This window comes from Eretmochelys imbricata, chromosome 7, assembly GCF_965152235.1.
Source record: "Eretmochelys imbricata isolate rEreImb1 chromosome 7, rEreImb1.hap1, whole genome shotgun sequence".
NCBI lineage: Eukaryota > Metazoa > Chordata > Testudines > Cheloniidae > Eretmochelys > Eretmochelys imbricata.
In genome coordinates this window covers 11313535-11328722 of record NC_135578.1, presented here as the reverse complement: position 1 = coordinate 11328722, position 15188 = coordinate 11313535, and the positions used below count along the sequence as shown (strand labels likewise).

General features: G+C 43.3%; 1 protein-coding gene across 2 annotated transcripts in view; it reads left to right on the top strand.

The window, feature by feature from the left end:
* Positions 1 to 9202: 9202 nt before the first annotated feature.
* SHQ1 (SHQ1, H/ACA ribonucleoprotein assembly factor) overlaps positions 9203 to 15188 on the top strand; it is a 97180-nt gene continuing 91194 nt past the window's right edge. For both annotated transcript variants that reach the window (XM_077822797.1, XM_077822798.1), the window contains exon 1: positions 9203 to 9276. The gene's annotated coding sequence lies outside the window, so the exon portion shown is untranslated. The remainder of the gene's footprint in view (positions 9277 to 15188) is intronic.

The window sequence follows — 15188 nt, the reverse complement described above, 5'->3', positions numbered from 1 at the left end:
GTGGGGCTTCGAAACTGCAGTGTAGATGTTTGGGCTCAGGCTGGAGCCTTGGTTCTGGGACCTTCCCCCTACAAGGAGTCCCAGAGCCCAGCTTCAGCCCTAGTCCGAATGTGTGCAGTGCTGTTTATAGACTCGCTGAACCTGAGTCAGCTGACCCAGGCCAGCCCCAGGTCTTTTATTGAAGTGTCGACATATCTTAAGACACATTTAATTCCTGAAACAAACTGGAATTGTGTCTGCTCAGTGTTGTCTTATGGTTTCATTGAGTATCTTTAAGTTATTTGTGTAGTGCTGAAGTATGCTGGAGTCAGGTTGTATGCCTGATGCCTCCTGATGCCCTCAGGAAAACTAAATGTGTTTCTCAGGAGACTGTTTCAACGGCAGGCTTTTAAACAAAGGGCCTAGCTGCTGCAACACTTACTAATTTGACAGGTTTCAGAGTAACAGCCGTGTTAGTCTGTATTCGCAAAAAGAAAAGGAGTACTTGTGGCACCTTAGAGACTAACCAATTTATTTGCGCATAAGCTGTAGCTCACGAAAGCTTATGCGCAAATAAATTGGTTAGTCTCTAAGGTGCCACAAGTACTCCTTTTCTTTTTACTAATTTGAGTAACCCCACTGAAATCACAGCACTGCTCCTGTGAGCAAAGGATAGGCCCCAGATAAAGTGGTCTCACTTTTCTGAAATGACGCCTGCACTCCACAATGTGCTTTTTCTTATACCAGACACACAGGTAGTGAAGGAGCCAGTGCATTGTACATGATGCATCCAGTGCAAAAGTGTGAGATGATTAGGTATTCAGTTCCATATGTTACAATGCTCTATGCTTTTAAAATCAGATTTGCTTTTAGGATCAAATCCTGCCAAAACGAGGAGTAAGAATGGCAGGAGTTGGATCTTCATACGTAAAGAATAAATGTTGAGAAAAGAACATTGTCAGTCACTCTGCTGAAAATGTGAGAACTGATAAAAAATCTGGCAGAACGAGTCCTTTTGGAGAATCGCCTTTGGATATTCTGTTAGCTACATAAGTGTTTCTTTTGCTTGACTCGAAGTCACAACTCTTTTCTTGGTTAAATAGATTGGGCCAGATCTCTGGGGCCAGATGAAATATGCTCAATGTAGGAACCAAAAAGGACTGAGAAAGACAAGCTACCTTTCTGTTCCCCTGATCCTAGTACGGACTGGAGACCAAGCTAAGGGCTGCTGTGCACTGTGTTGGCAAGAATGCTCCCTTGGAGGATTGCTGCACTGACAAGAGATTACTGGAGCCTAGTGTGCCCCAAACTCATCCCCTCCTGCTTTCTGTCACATCCCTGATCCCCCACATCAAGGAAGTTACACCAACTTTATGTGACCCAGGGAATCCATTGATATCCTGTCAGGGCAGCTCTCCATCCTGTTTGCACTGATCCAGCTGTGATTTAGTTTTCTTGTACTGTTAATTAATAAATGCATAATTTGCCCAGCATGTTTGGCCCTGGTCTTTCTAAACATTATTTTAATGCATTTTTAATGATCTATACATCTATGTATCTATGCATCAATGTTGCAAATAAGTTTCCCCCCCCCACACTGAGTATACAGGTACAATTAGGAAAAAGATAATTACTTAAAGATAGTCAGAAAGGATTATTAAAAGGTCAGTGTCAGGTAGTTTAGGACCCAAGTACTCCTTTTCTTTTTGCGAATACAGACTAACACGGCTGTTACTCTGAAACCTGTCAAATTAGTAAGTGTTGCAGCAGCTAGGCCCTTTGTTTAAAAGCCTGCCGTTGAAACAGTCTCCTGAGAAACACATTTAGTTTTCCTGAGGGCATCAGGAGGCATCAGGCATACAACCTGATTTAGATTTTATAAATAAAATAACGGATCATTCCATGTTTGTACCGTGCCTTAGCACAGTGGAGCTCTGATCTTGACTGGTATCTAAGAATGGCCGCCATAATACAAATAATTAATAATAAAAGGTAACAAAACACTTTTAAAGGATTTGTCCAAGTACCTGGGAGATTGCCCATGGCAGCTGTACGTTCAGGAAGAAGACTCAGGATTCAAGTCAGGATTGTACATGTATATCTGATAATGTGCAAGTACTGGTCTGAGACACTGGTACCTGTTTCTTATTAGTAACTACTCCCTTAAGATTGTTATAGAGATTCCAGTTAGGAGACTGAATGTTGCTGGGTAATAGTAATTTAAGATACAAAATTTAAAAGAATTCAAACATTTTTTTTTTAAATAAAGAAAATAATCATTAAGGAACCTGGTCCTGTTTCATTTCCATGAAATTAGCCAGCTAGACTTATGTGCCATGCTTCTTACCTTGGTATCCAAACACCTTATGGGACTCATGGGTGGTTCTGCAGGATCAGCCCCTTTATGATTTAAGTTATCTTCTCTGAGATTGTCAGTATCCCACAATGTACTTAAGTCTAATATTCCTGGAAAGAGTTTACTGAACTGAAAAGAATGGCACGGCACTTCTTTTATTAGAACTGTATGATCAAATCTACCTACATTTACCACTGAAAACTTAATTTAACTTAGGTTCAGAGCAGATGCCAAAGTATAAATGACTTCATAGCAGGAGAAAATAGCAATAGTAAATGAAAAAGCACAGAAAAACCACAAGCACAAACATATGTGTGCTTTTTTCAGCACTTACATACTGTCCTGTAAAAGAATTACACACTCATTCTCTCTAACAGGAAGAGGTATCAATAACAAAAGCTCAGACATTTGCCTTGCTCAATTTTACACCATCTGTTGTTTACGTCTAACTTGTACATAGGAGAGCTATGGGCCATTGCAAATTATGCAGTTTGCAAAACGTAGGGGATTTTTACAGGGATATTTATCCCCTTCACTTTTGCAATACCTTGTGATGTGCCACTCACCTATCTGCTCACTCTCGCTTAGTTTAAATCAAGCCATTGTAGGGATATTAACTCATTAAAGTACCATAAGATGATACACATAAGCAAAATCAGCTCACGAAAGCAGTAGCTAGGGATTTTAGGCAGAGTTACATCACTCTGCCTTTAAATCCATTATACTCTGCCCATAGTTCACCATTGCATGCAGCTCCTTTCCTTCTTTTTTTTTTTTTTTGGCTGTGTTTTGAATTGGCATTCATGTCAAGTCCTGATAATATATTGCAGCAGTTACAGAGACAGGGACACTCAGACAGATAGTTTAGATCTATATCTGTGGTGGGAGCCAGCTCAGATAAGTGAAACTTCTTACACGGTAGCTTTAACTGGACTGTTTTGACAAATATATTATTACTTAAAAATTATCTTGTTACACACTTTTGGTATTGTAAATATGTCTCATGTTCTGGAAACTCTTTGCGTCCCCATCTGATGATTAAACAGTTGTTTAGATGGTAACCTGCACATGCCTGTGAACACCGGGGGTAAAATGCAAACCTACTTCATCTGCTTACTGGTCCTACCTGGGAGGAAATGGTGGTACTATGCTCTCCAACCTCATTTTCCACATGCATGTTTCAGTATTGTCCAGTGGCTACACCCACACACAACCCCAGCATTCCCCTTTTCCCATGCCACTATCTATGTAGGAATATTTATGGCTCCTCTTATCTTAGTATCTGACTAGTGCCCTGCAATCAGAGCCCCTGTGAAGTAGGTTTCAGAGTAGCAGCCGGGTTAGTCTGTATCCGTAAAAAGAGCAGGAGTACTTGTGGCACCTTAGAGACTAACACATTTATTAGAGCATAAGCTTTCGTGGGCTACAGCCCACTTAATCGGATGCATAGAATGGAACATATAGTAAGAAGATATATATATATACATACAGAGAAGGTGGAAGTTGCCATACAAACTGTAAGAGGCTAATTAATTAAGATGAGCTATTATCAGCAGGAGAAAAAAGCCTTTGTAGTGATAATCAAGATGGCCCATTTAGACAGTTGACGAGAAGGTGTGAGGATACTTAACATGGGGAAATAGATAAATATGTGTAATGACCTAGCCACTCCCAGTCTCTATTCAAACCCAAGTTAATGGTATCTAGTTTGCATATTAATTCAAGCTCAGCAGTTTCTCCTTGGAGTCTGTTTTTGAAGCTTTTCTGTTGCAAAATTGCCACCCTTAAGTCTTTTACTGAGTGGCCAGAGAGGTTGAAGTGTTCTCCTACCGGCTTTTGAATGTTATGATTCCTGATGGCAGATTTGTGTTCATTAGTAGTATTTTACAGATAGGGAATTGAGGCACAGAGTGTGAAATTCAAGCCTCATTAACTTCAATGAAGCCAAGATTTCATCCCTAATTTTTAGAGGTGCTAAAGTATCTCAAGTGCCCCTGGACTTTGACTGGAGTTGTGAGTGCTCAGAACCTCTGAAAATCAGGCGCAAAGTGACTTATCCAACATCACATAGGAAGTCAGTGGCTGAATCTGGAATTAAACACAGATTTCCTGAGTCCCAATCCACTGCCTTAATCATGAAATACTTCTTTATTTTCATCCTCACAATCCCAACATTCCTCTCCCGAATTGCCACATCTATAATCCCAGCACCTTCCCCACATACATATACTTTGCTATGATTACAATCCCAGTTTCAGATGGTGGGGATATATAATTGAATATAATTAATTGTCTATGAATCATGTACATATCATGCTAACATCTGTTTAAATTCCCTAAACACGTAGACACTGGTAGGGAACAGTATCAATGTTTTAACCACTTGGCTTGGGACAGCTAATAAAAATAAGAAATGTGAGGAGGGACAATAAGGATTTAATAAATTAAATTCATTCAAAGTGCAGCTCCATTGACTTCTAAGGAATTGTTTACAGAGTGAAGCCAGAGTATGAATTTACAGTGCACTAGCTTGCCGGGCAGTAACATCACATGGGGACACTGCTACAGCGCACTAAAAGTTTTGTAGTGTACTTTGACATACTGCTGTTTGAAATGGGGGTTAGCAGGACCGGCTCTAGGCACCTGCAAAGCAAGCATGTGCTTGGAGCGGAACAATTCCAGGTGCGGCATTCTGGCCATCCTTTCTTTTTTTGTTTGGGCGGCGTTCCGGCCATCCTGGTTTGTTTTTTTATTTTTTTCGCTTGGGCAATTGTGCTCTCAGAGCTTAGGGCGGCAAAAAACCTAGAGCTGGCCCTGGCAGTTAGTCAAAGCGCACTACAGAATTTATAGTCCATTGTAGCAGTGTCCACACAGGATATTACCACATGGCAAGCTAGTGCACTGTAGATTCATATCCTGGTTTGCCACATGGTACCTTCCCATGTAGACAAGTGCTTTACATTCATCAGGGTTTAGTTTGGCCCAATGTCTGTAATATCATTGCCCACTTATGAAAATTGAGATTTAAAAAATTTCTTTAAGGCTTTGGATTAGGACTGCAAAAGGCATGGAAGACAATCAAAGTTAGAAAAGAGTCATGGACATGTAAAATAGTCATTAAATATCAGCAATGATTCTATTATTATTGAAAATATTGAGGATCAAGAAGCCTTCATACACTGAATTGTTTTAGCATGGGAATCTGACCAGTTTGAACTGCATTACGATAGATTATAACCATAAAGAAAAATCTACCCTATAATCACATTCACATGAGTCTGCCAGTTTAGAGGAATCTGATGACATACAAGATGATTTCTTCATATTTCCATTAAGATGTGGCTTTTAAGCAATGAGAGATTTGTTCTCTACGTCAGAAAAACATTTAAAAGCCAAAAATTGCTCTCTCTGTAATGTTTTAGTTTACATTTCCTCCCAGTTTAAGCATAATAAAATGAAATGTTCTGTATTAGTGAGAAAGTTATATTCTAACATTAGCCATAAGATCCAGCTGGCTTCTCATTATGCAATCCTGTAAATGATGCCGAATTATGTACTGTGGAAACTGGACATGCATTTTGCTAAATTTACTCCTATAACTATTTTACTCTTGGATAATAGGTGTACCTGTTCAAGGTATCACACCATAGAGGGAGAGCTTGGAGAAACGTGAGGTGATCCTGCACACTGAAAAACAGAGTATCCAAATGTTTGTAAAGGGCTAACTCTGGGGCTTTTTATTGCTGAACTAGAATTAACTAAATCTTGATTTTACTCTGAAATAATGGTAAGAATGACACCTTCTAGTCAATTTTGTTCTCTGGCACACAGACTTCAAGGTTGCATTACAGTGACCATCTTGGCGGATGCTGGGCAGTGAAACAGCTAACTGCATGAGTTGCTGAAGCTTGAGCTAAAGAGCCAGGCTCTGAAACAGACTCACATTCTCTTTGGACTGGGCATAGAAGGGGACATGTAATGTGTCTGGCGAGTGGGTTACAGTTTTAAGCAGGAAAATAACTCAGGGCCTCCTGCTTCAAAAAATAGGACCCTATCACTTGGGTTAAAAAGTGAATTTGACCCTGATTCTGGATTGCAGTAAAAATGGACAGGAGGTCATAGGGATGCAAAGGCTGATGTATGCTACCTTTGTGTCCTCTGAATTTCTGGAGTTGTCAGTTAGAGCAGCTCCAGGGGCAGCTCTAACTTACACTGTGCTGCCATAGCTTCCTGTGGAGCTGGTCACAGCCAGAATGCAAAGCCAACTGCCCCCTATAACTCCTTGCCACACCCTGACATGCCTCTCCACTTTTCCATTAGCCCCACGCCAGCAGGAAATCTCCCTGACACAGAACCGGCACTTGGAGTTCACAGATGAGGTCATGACCAGGGTCTTTGTGTTATGTATAGTAGTATTAAGGCTTATGTCCTTGAGCAGGTAACAGCTAAAACAGAACATGATCTCTCTCTCTCTCATGCATTCAACCCACGTGCTCACATGCACACACGCGCACACACACTCTTGAACAAGTCTGTCATTCTATCTACCTAGACACACTAGGAAGTACAATACACATACATCCTTGATTTTGTTTAAATTCCACTTTAAAAAGTAATTTGAAGTTTGAAAACATGATCCCAAAACCAATAAAGGACATGATCCATACTTTCCTGTGTCTAGTGCTAAAACATATTTAATATGTTATATTAGAGTTCTTTTTAAAAAAATCTAAAAAAGTGACAGAAGATCAGTGTGATTCAGGGTTCCATATCTTCTCTGGGGAAATAAAACAGATAAAGACTGCAAGAAGAAATAAAGCTACTAAAATATCCATTGATGGTCAAAATGCTTTTATAATTGAAACTACTAAGGACTATAAAGTCCAGAGAAACTAAATCAATGACTTGGAAACAAACTCAGATTAAGGCATGTTTAATTAATGGGGGCCACCAAGCGCATTAAGATAGGAGAAGTCAAAATCTTGTGTTTCTAACTGGTTTCTGAAGGTACTAGGAATGAACAATTGTGATTTTCCTCTATAATGCACTGTGGCACCTTCTATTCTGATCTCAGAAAAAACACCCAAACAGCACTTACATCATTCTTATAGACTGAGAGATTCTGCAAACCAGAAGCCTGAAGATGATCATGTGAATCTGAGTGACTATTTCAGGAATCCAATATTTTATCTAGATTACAGCAATTTAACTACAGGTCCATCTCCTTTCCAGTTGCAGAGGTGTTTTGTAATGCAGTGATGTTATTTGCTCATATGCTCTGGCTTTCCAGCAGGTGGAGTATTTATAATATTTTTAAGAAAAAGGGCATTTCTCTGTAGAAGAATGTGTTTCTTTCTTTTTAAAGCCACTACCAGCAGAGGTTAAATAAGCCTCTTTTCCCCCCCTTTAGGAAAGAGATTCATGATGCATTTCAATGGGGGTCTTCATACACCAATATTTAAAGATGCGGATAATTATTTTGAACTGAAAACCAAGACAGTGTCTCCCCTTCACAATAGCTAGGGCTTTTACACTCTATGCTATTTAAAAAAAAATGTTGTTAAATATCTTTGCTTTTTAGCCTCAGCTTTTCTACTTTTAATGTTCTCTTTGAGGTTCTTTGTCTATTTTCTCTTTAAACTTTGCATTTCTAATCTATGGATTGATTAGTTAGGACCCATCCTTGCAAAGAGCCATTCACATATATAATCTTATTCACCTTCACCTGTTGACTTCAGTGGGACTACTTAAGTGAGTGGGAAGTTCCTTATGTGAATGAGACTCTGTTTATCCATTTTCTGAAGGTTTTTCACCTCTGAATAAAAATTTCAGTTCTCAAAAAATCCCAATCACCTTTTAAATTAATTTAAATCTTAATCTCACATTCTATTTGCTTGACCCTCACTCTGTATTATTTCATTCTCTTTTCCCCACAGTTGCTTTTTCTTGCTGTATGTTTGCTTTTATTTCCTTACAAGCCCTACTCATATCTCTAGCTCTTATGTGGCATCTACTTCTCAGGGCCTGATCCGGCAGTATAATTATAAATAGTATGTGGCCATATCTACAATGGGCGTCCTGGTACCTATTACTTCAGGATGTCACAAAGGTGTATCTAAGGTTAGAAAAAAATTGAAGAACATAATGCATACACAAAAGAGGGCAGAGTTAAGGTTACACAGGCAACTTTAACTTTCCCATCTCCTGACTTTTGAGTGCTTCACTTTGTAACCACATTTTTTTTAATGTAGTTTATTTGCAATGGACTAATGACGGTACTATTCATGCCCACCTGCTGCCCAAAGAACATTGCAGACAGCTCCAAGGCACCCATGGGAGGGAGGGAAGGAAGGTTGGTTTCAGGGGAAAGTGGGTCCCAGGATTTGTATTTATGGCTTCCACTTCTTCCCTTAAGGAGCCACCCCTGGGGCTGAAACAGGCCAAGTCCTGATGCTGGGCTAGGACACAAGGGCCTCAGCCGCAGAGGACAGCCTTTGAGAATGGGACCAGAGAAATCCCCGGTTGTGGGACGTCCTTCGTCAGAACCACCAAGCCAGCGAGGTCACTGCGGCCCGCTGGGGCTGGGGCTGGGGCAGGAAGAGAACCCAGCTGTCCGGGCTGTATGTGGGGGGGGCGGCCTTCCCCTCAGCAGGGACACCGTGAAGCCTGAGGACAGATGAGCTGGGCGGCCCTAGCAAGGCCCACGTGGGCGGGCCGTGCTTTCAGCACGGGCGGCGCCGAGCAGCAGCACAGTAAGCGAGGGGCATGGCAACCTCGGAGGGGGGCTGCCCAGCCCCTCTGCGGGTGGAGTCTCCACGTGCCCCGCCCCTTCCCGCGCTCTGGGGCCTGTGTCCCCGCCCCCGTCCAACGCCATGTGTGTCCGGGTCACGCGCGGGCCGCGCGCAGCTTGGTCCGCGTGCGAGTGAGGAGGCGGCGCCGCAGTAAGTGGCGGCGCTGGGAGGGCGGCGGGGTCCGCAGCGCGCTTCCGCCGCTGCCGTTACTGCCTGGCCGCGCGGACTTGCCGGACCTCGCTCCCCTTGCACAGACCCCTCCCCCTCTCCGTCCCCGGCAGAGCGACCCACCTACAGACCCTCATCCCCACCCCCGCGGGGAGACAGACAGACCCCTCCCCCTCCCAGGCAGAGCGACCGACCGACAGATCCTTATCGCCCCCCCACCCCCGCGGGGAGACAGACCGACAGACAGACCCCTCCCCTTCCCAGGCAGAGCGACCGACCGACAGACCTTCATCCGTCCCCCCCGAGGGGAGACAGAGCGACAGACAGACCCCCCCCGGCAGAGCGACAGACAGACAGACCCTCATCGCCCCCCCCCCGGGGAGACAGACGGACAGACAGACCCCTTCCAGGCGGAGCGACCGACCCACAGATCCTCATCGCCCTTCCCTCCCCCCGCGGGGAGACAGAGTGACAGACAGACACCCCCCCCCCGGCAGAGCGACAGAGAGACAGACCCTCATCCCCCCATCCCTGCGGGGAGACAGAGCCACTGACCCTCATTTCCCCCCCTCCCCGCGGGGAGACACACCGACAGACAGCCCCCCACCACAGGCAGAGCAACCGACAGACAGACCCTCATTCCCCCCCTTCAGACAGATGGACTGACTCCCGCCACCCCTCCCCTCCTGCGAGCAGGTTAGACCCGCTCAGCACCCCCCCCCCCAGTGCCCAGTACCCTCCCCCCCAACCTCTTCCCCCCCCATGGCGGCCCCTGCAGCCAGAGCCGGCCCCTTCTACACCGCGGAGAGGGACCCTGGAAGCGTGGGCTAGGTGTCCTTGAAGGATTGGGGGGAGCGAGGGGGAGGGGGTGCTACCTACCCCCTGCTTGTGTGGGTCCCACTGGTTTGGTTGGCAGTGTGATTTTTACATCCACAGAAGGGTGGGTTGTACTGTTTCAACTGTGGGGTATCGTTGAAGCAGTCCAGCTTCTCAGTGTAGACAAGCCCTAAGTTTTATTTTGAAAGCACATTTACACAAAATCTCAAGGCTTGTCTACACTTACATTTTATAGCGCTCTAACTTGCTGGCTCAGGGGTGTGAAAAATCACCCCACAATAGCGCTTTAAAGCGCTAGTGTAGACAGGCTTCGAGTGCTGGGAGCTAATCCCCTTGTGGAGGTGGATTACCAGGAGCACTGGGAGAGCTCTCTCCCAGCGCTCGCGTGCGACCATAGTCGCACTTCAAAGCGCTGTTGCATGAGCGTTCCCACAACAGTGCTTTGAAGTTTCCAGTATAGCCATGCCCCTGGTTAAACTGGCTCTTTGAATTAACAGTCAGGAAACTGAATAACCATGTCATAATATTAAGGGCATGAAATAAAAAAAACGCCTTTTCTGTGTCTAAACCCCACATAATGGTCAGGTATTTCACCATATTGCACTAGAAAGGCAGTGGTGTGGCACAAAGGAAGTTGAATCACTTTGGGACAATTGAAGCTTGATTGGACAAAGCATAGGATAATAAATCCACTGTAAGGTTTCATGGTAGCAGCCATGTTAGTCTGTATCTGCAAAAAGAAAAGGAGTATTTGTGGCACCTTAGAAACTAACAAATTTATTTGCACATAAGCTTTCATGAGCTACAGCTGTAGTGAAGTGAGCAGTAGCTCACGAAAGCTTATGCGCAAATAAATTTGTTAGTTTCTAAGGTGCCACAAGTACTCCTTTTCTTTTTACAGATCCACTGTAGAGGACAATCCTGAATCGGTGGGGAATGAACTAGATGACCTAATGGATCTTTATCTCTCCCTTAGCTAATGTTCTCTTCAGAATCATACTATATGGTGTTTAAAGTGTTGCAAAGAGAAAAAGTGAAATATCTAGCAAGTATTCAGATCCATGGTATTTTCTTAGTGTCAAAAGCAGTAGTATCTGTGGGCATGCCTTTACTAGCAACAGCAGCAGTTTAACATGGTTGTGTAGTCGCAGCACCTCCCAGCGCTATAAAAAACCCACCCCCACAAGGGGAGTAGCTACCAGGGCTGGGAGCATGGCCCCCAGCACTGGTGCACTGTCTACACTGCCACTTTACAGCACTGAAACTTGCAGTGCTCAGGGGGGTAGGGGTAGGCGTGGGGGTGGGGGGTTTCATACCCCTGAGCAAGCAAGTTGCAGCCCTGTAAAGTGGCAGTGTAGACAAAGCCTGTGCTTCCATTCCCACCCGATGGCCCCGTTAGCTGTGTGATCTATTAAGTAGATTAGGTAGCGTTGTGTTAATGCAGTGCATTATGGCCTTAAAGAAGACAGTATTGTGATAAGAACATGAGTATGTTTAATAAAGACTACTGTGAAAATATTATTTTCCATGCAGAATAGCTCTTTTCCAAATTATAATTCTTTTGTTTTTAACGGATTTATTTTTAAATCCACCAAAAAGGCATCCAGGATAGTATATAAATTTCCTTTTAAAAAACAAACCAGTTCTTAGGGGTTTTTTTTTCTCCAAAAGAAAATTATCTCTAGCTGATCAAAAGAATATTCGTGGAGCCCTCTAATAGCCAAACCAATTTTTTGCCTGGATGGATGGAATTAATTTTTGTTGATGAATTAAAATATCCCCTGAAAAACTGGGTTTATAAAGGGAATAGTGATGCATCTGTAGTAATAAGATCTATAGCTGTAATTCACAGAAGGCACAGATTAGGGAAAGAGAGGCAAAGGTAATTTTAAATTGCTCTTTGGTCACATTGATTCTGGGCCAGCTGTGGGACGCTAATTTACAGCAGCCTTATGCAGGCTGGGTTCTGCTGCAGCCCAGATTCTTGCTCAGTACTATGGATTCTCTTCTGACACCGTAAGAATGCTCCATATGCCTAGCACTGTTAGGGAAGCAGCGTAACACTGCATATGGCAGTCAAGCATTGGGGGGAATTCTTCCCGGGAGGTTGCAGTTCCTTTTTTGCCCCCAAGATGTGATTTTTTTTTTTAAGTAGATGTTGACCAGTTAAACATTACTGGTCAACTAAAACTATATAGGCCCTGATCCTGCAAACACTTTGCAGGCATTGAGCTCAGTGAAACTGCTTGCGGACATAAATCTTTGCAGGACTGAGTTTCAAGAAATTCAGAAGTGACATCAATGTACTCGGACCACAAACTATGATTTGAACATAATTACATTTTTACTTTGAGAGCATGCTGAAATACATCATATGATTAATGTATGAAAAGAGCACTTGTAATGCATGATATGAAATGAGTGTTTCAGAATATTTTTAAGAAAAGTTCTTAGTGTTCTATGAATGAATGTGTGCTTTAGAAACAATACTTTTTTTTTGTTTTATAATTTATGGTCTCTTAAACAATGTATTCATAAAATGAAAAATGGACACAGGGAAGTTTGGGGAAGATAGACATTTGTCTGTGGGGTATTAACCAACTTCCCATATCTGTTATAATAGAAAAAAGACATTAATAGGAAATACTCAACTAAAATGAATTTCTGATACAGCATAGTGTATTATACTTTTGATTAAACATAGTGGTGGTGCCCTGTGACTGTAATGTCACAATAAATGTAAATCTGCCATTTATGGATTGACAGACCTATAGATGCAAAATATATTCGTGCAAAAACCAAAAGATAGGATAAAGGACCTTATTTTGTCTTTCTTGAGCAGGGGTGGGCAAACTGCGGCCTGTCAGGGCTTTGGATCTGGCCTGTGGGATTGCCAGCGGGGCTAAGGCAGGCTCCCTGCCTGCCCTTGCCCTGCACCACTCGCAGAAGCGGCTGGCATCACATCCCTGCAGCCCCTGGGGGATGAGGAGTCAGAGGGCTCTGTGTGCTGCCCTTGTCTGCAGGCTCTGTCCCTGCAGCTCCCATTGGCCAAGAACAGGGAACTGCGGCCAATGGGAGCTTTGGGGGAGGTACCCGCAGGCGAGGGCAGGGATGTGGTGCCGGCCACTTCTGGGAGCGGTACGGGGCCGGGGTAGGCAGGGAGCCTGCCTTAGCCCTGCTGCACGCTGCTGCCACCCCGAAGCCACTCAAGGTAAGCGGCGCCGGGCCGGAGCCCTTACCCTGAGCCCCTCCTGCACCCCGCACTCTAGCCCCCTGCCCTGAGCCCCCTGCCAGACCCCGAACCCCTCCTGTACCTTAACCCCCTGCCCTGAGCCCCCAACCCAATGCCCTGAGCCCCCTGCCGTACCACACACCTCTCCTGCACCCCTTCCCTGAGCTCCCTCCCACAATCTGCACCCCCTCCTGCACCCCAGCTCCCTGCCCTGAGCCCCCTTGTACACTCTGCACCCCAACCCCTTGCCCTGAGCCTCTTTCTGCACCCCGCACTCCCTCCCGCACCCGGCACTCCCTCCCACACCCCAATCCCGTGCCCCAGCCCTACATTCATGGCCCTGCATGCAATTTCCCCAGCCAGATGTGGCCCTCGGGCCAAAAAAGTTTGCCCATCCCTTTTCTTGAGGGTTGTACTTTAATATATCATAAATCTGGCTCATATTTTTCAGCCTGTTTTCTGTAATATTTATTGGATTTCAACACTTCAGAGTCTACTGTCCTCTACATGTGCAATGAGGTGTTAATATCTTCATTGCTCAGCAGAATTTTAGGTTGTGAAATTGTGAGTAATTTGATACTGTGATTCTTTGTCATATTCAAAGCATACTTTTAATTTTTTAAAATAATTTCTTTTTCTGCTTTAGTATACTTTCCGTCATATGGACAATTCTCTTCCAAATTTTATTTAATTCAGTTAATGAACTTTACAAATCTAACATTTAGCAACTGGGAAATTATAATCTGCTTTTTAACAACAGGAACGAATGCAGTGTTTGAACGTCAGGAGTATTGTTAGTGTTGCAGGAAGCCAAAAAATTGGTTGATATGTGTTTAGTTGCTCCCTGTCAAACTTTTCATTATTTGTTGTGAACATATTTACGTAAAAGCCATGTATTAAATTCATGACTATCTAAATTATTCTGTATAGAGGTTACACTTACTGAGACTTTTCCTGCCTTTATGATTTTAATCATTGTTAGGAGTCCATTACTGTGATGTGCTAATGCAATGGAGCCAAAACACATCAGGTTACTAGACTGATCTTTTTTTCAACTGCTATAGCAGAGCTCAGGTTTTAGGAACTCTGAAATCAAACAGGGCAAGCTAACACTCACTCATATGTGCAACGGCAAGGCAGTCCCATGAACCATATCAGTTCCATCGTCTGTCTCTTTCACTTTTCCTACCATATTCCTAAATATTTTATAAAGATTCTTCTGGGGGAAAAAGTATGTGCATGGGAGAAGGGAATTGAATAATAATGGATTAAATTGGACACACCATGATCAATATCCTCCCTACAGGAATCAATTTTCAAATATTGTGTATTGAATTCTGTTCAATTCTGATTACGATGACTAGTCGTAGGCATCAGTAAATTGGTCATGTACCACCATCTTCTCATGTAATGGATTATACTTCTACCAGGTTTATCAGGTTTTAATTATGATGTTGTTAGGACTCAGGATTTCTTTGCATTGTATAAGTGTAAAAAAACCCCAAACCAACAGTAACAAATAGCTGGAATGTTTTTTCTTGCTAAAATTAAAAACTCTTTTGTTTCTCCATTGACATGATTATTAGAGGTAGTTAATTAACCAAAACTTAGCACTGTCAGCTCTGTGCTTTACATACTGAATATGCTTGGCACTTTAAAATACTTCAGGAGTTTATCTTCATTTAGTTGGTTTGATTAAAGAGCTATAATTAGGAACCAAAGAGATTGTTTTACAATTCTTGACCATGAAAATGTAAACAGTTCTTTTGTTCAGAGATGTTCTGGTCACGGGTATATAGAAGATAATCACATTCTCCTCCAATCT